This window comes from Microtus ochrogaster, chromosome 4, assembly GCF_000317375.1.
Source record: "Microtus ochrogaster isolate Prairie Vole_2 chromosome 4, MicOch1.0, whole genome shotgun sequence".
In the NCBI taxonomy this organism is placed as follows: Eukaryota; Metazoa; Chordata; class Mammalia; order Rodentia; family Cricetidae; genus Microtus; species Microtus ochrogaster.
The window spans coordinates 91,223,940-91,227,231 of record NC_022011.1 but is presented as its reverse complement, the minus strand read 5'-3'; positions in this window follow the sequence as shown (position 1 = coordinate 91,227,231).

Here is a 3,292-nt window from a genome sequence, read left to right as displayed (position 1 = left end):
AAAAAAAAAAAAAAAAAAAAAAAATCCACACCTTAAGAGGATATAGGTCCTATCGGAAACTCAAAAGTGTTGTGTAGTTAAATAGAAATGGTCCCAAACTGCCTTATATTTGCTGATAATCACAGACAAATGCTACTTTTATACTTAATCAGAGATGCTTCTCTTTGCTATTAGCACTACTGAATGTAGGGACTCATGGCTGCTGACGGTGTAGATATATAAGTAATGACTGAGTACTGAGCACTAAATAAGCTATTTATATCACCACTCTAAGGCCTCGGGAACACTGGAGAAGAAAAATAGAAAAACAAACAAGCGAACAAACAACAACAAAATAAGAGAGAAGAACCAGGAGATGGAGGAGGAACTGGGAAATGCTATATTCTAGGAGCCACACAGCTATCATAATCATGGGGCCTGTACAAGACTGGACCTCTCATCCATCAAATATAGATTGGGGAGGGGCTCATGGAGACCCAACTACAGCCTGCTAACTATTGGCTGATTGTAGACTCACAGGAAGGATAGTTATTGACATGAATGTGAGAAAGAGCTTGTCGGGATGGTAATGACAGGTGAGTGTGGAGGGAGAGATGAGAAACTCGGGGATGGAAGTAACTAGAAAGAACTACACACATGTAGGACCATTGAAGAAGAAATTAAAAATTTACAGGTATACATATGTATGAAGTGAGTTTGAAATTATTTATAATTAATCACATTTGATCAAATACATGTTTATATTGTAGAATTAAGTTTTTTCTCAAGAAAATTTTGTTAGACCCAATGAATTTATATACCCATATAATGCATACCATTTTATCTACATTTTCAGAATTATATATTATATATAATTAAGTATATTTTATGAGAGAAAATTGAAGATATCTAATCTGTAGTTAAAAATTACATCATGTTTCCTTAGATTTAACTTACACATGGGAACAAAGAATAGGTCATGATTCTGTTTCACAAAGGTATTTTTACCAAAAAAAAATGTGTGATTTTTAATAAATTTGATATGCTGGCAATGACTTTTTCTTCACACCTCTAAATTATTTTTAGGTGACTGTGTGTCACTAATGGTCCTATATTCTTAGCCAGTATTTGAAGAGAGTAACTTTGTAGGCCCTTTCCAGACTACTAGCTGCTTTAAAAGACACCCAAGGCTTTACGAGAACCCACCTTCTTGCAACTGCAAAAAAGCTGAGAGGTGATTCACTAGTGCTTTTGTTCAAATCACAAATATTTCTACAGCATTAATTTACTCATCAATTCAACAGAGTGTCACAGAGGGCCCACCGTGTGTTGAGTAATCTATTAGGCACCAGCAATAATAAATACCAAGACATATAAAACTGAAGGACCCTTTCCTTAAAACAGTAGATCGCAGGCAGCCCATCACAGGGATTATGTTCATACTGTGATAGGGAAACAATCCCAGTTCTACAGAGAAGATGAATACTTATTCTCATTGGAAGGCCATAAAAGGCCTGGAGAGAAAGTTGATGTTTTTATCAGAGACATTTTATCTACTATTGGAAACCATTGGTTAATATTAAGTTAGTTCTAAATGCCTTAAATTGTTCTTACTGATCAGAGCTTTGTTGTGGGAGGGTCTAATTTTCTTCTCTATCCCAACAGCTCCCTGTCCTATACCAGACATTCTAACCAAATCCAATCACTCCCTTTATGTTTTATTTTCTCTTATTTATGTAATATGTAACTTTTCAGAATTTTTAAATCACAGATTGTGTTTTCTTCCCTTTCCCAACAACACTCAAATCTTTGCTCCCAGCAAACATTTACTGCTATGGTTTGTTTTACTTTCATGTGTTTCGGATTGACCTTCTAATAAATACATTTTATGTGTTTCTCCCCCCAGAGCCACCGTTTTAAAATACTTGAAGTACTGTGGGCAGTGAAGAGTGGTGCACTTTAGGTGGGATGTAAACAAAAATAAAATGGCTATAAAGTAACAACTGGTGTGGCAGGAACGGAGAATGGGTCCTTCTCTTGAGAAATATGCCCAGGAGGAGCCAGGACTGAGAAGACATACAGACGAGCACTGCCGTGTAACCAAACATTACTAGACATGTCCTTCCAGGTGCTAGCACATCATCACTGACTGACAGAGCAAATCAGAGCAAAGGCAACAGCGAGATAAAGATACCCATTTCATGTGTCTATGTTTGTATATGTGCACATGCAGGTGAGGGCTCATGTTTGTGCATGCAAATGTGAAGACCAGAATTTGACATCGGTGTCTTTCTTAGTCACTTTACACCTCATTTTTGGAGGCAGGATTTCCCACTCACTAAGCCTTGAGTAGGCTAGAGTTCCTGGTGAGCAAGCTCTAGGGATCCGCTGACTACATCCCATAAATGGAGGTCATAGGCACATAGTATCTATACTTTTTTGTGTGGATATTGAGAACTGACTCAGATCCTCACTCTTATGTGGTAAGCACTTTACCATCTCCCACGGAACCATTTCCTTAGACCTGAAGACTATTATTTATTTAATGTCAGAAATCCATGTGCTTATTTAGTTTATTATGTGTTGAAGTTTGTATCTCAGTTGCAATATTAGTCCTGGACATGCACAGGTATATGATACAAATCTTTGCTTTTTGTATGTCTTACAAGATGTATGATACTGGAAAGATACCTAAGAGTCTGTTAATTTTACTCCTTCACTTATGAGAATTTTTTCATGTTTACTTTGGGGAAGTATATAAAATTCAGGCCATTTGCAGTTCTTGTTCATTCAGGTCAATACTTTTTTTAAAAAAACTTTTATTTTGGATTATGTGTGTATAATTGCACTTGTATATGTGTGTAGTCAGAGGGGCTCCTACATTCCTGGCTGCCCAGACTCAAAATAACCACACAGAAACTGTATTAATTAAATCACTGCTTGGCCTATTAGCTTTAACTTCTGACTGGCTAGCTCTTACATCTTAAATTAACTTATTTCTATTAATTTGTATATTGCCACGTGGCTGTGGCTTACTGTCAAGGTTCCAGCATATCTGTCGCCTGTGGGCGGCTACATGGCATCTCCCTGACTCTGCCTACTCTCTCTATATATCTCTTTCAGCCTGGCTTTGCTCTGTTAAGCTATTGTCTAAAAGTAGCTTCTTTATTAACCAATGGCAATAAACATATTCACAGCCTACATCACCTCCCCTTTTCTGTCTTAATAAAAACCTTCTTTTTATTTAATCAGAAAAGGGGAAATAAATGGTGTGGGAAGTCCTTCTGTATATGTATTTATTGGTTAATAAAGA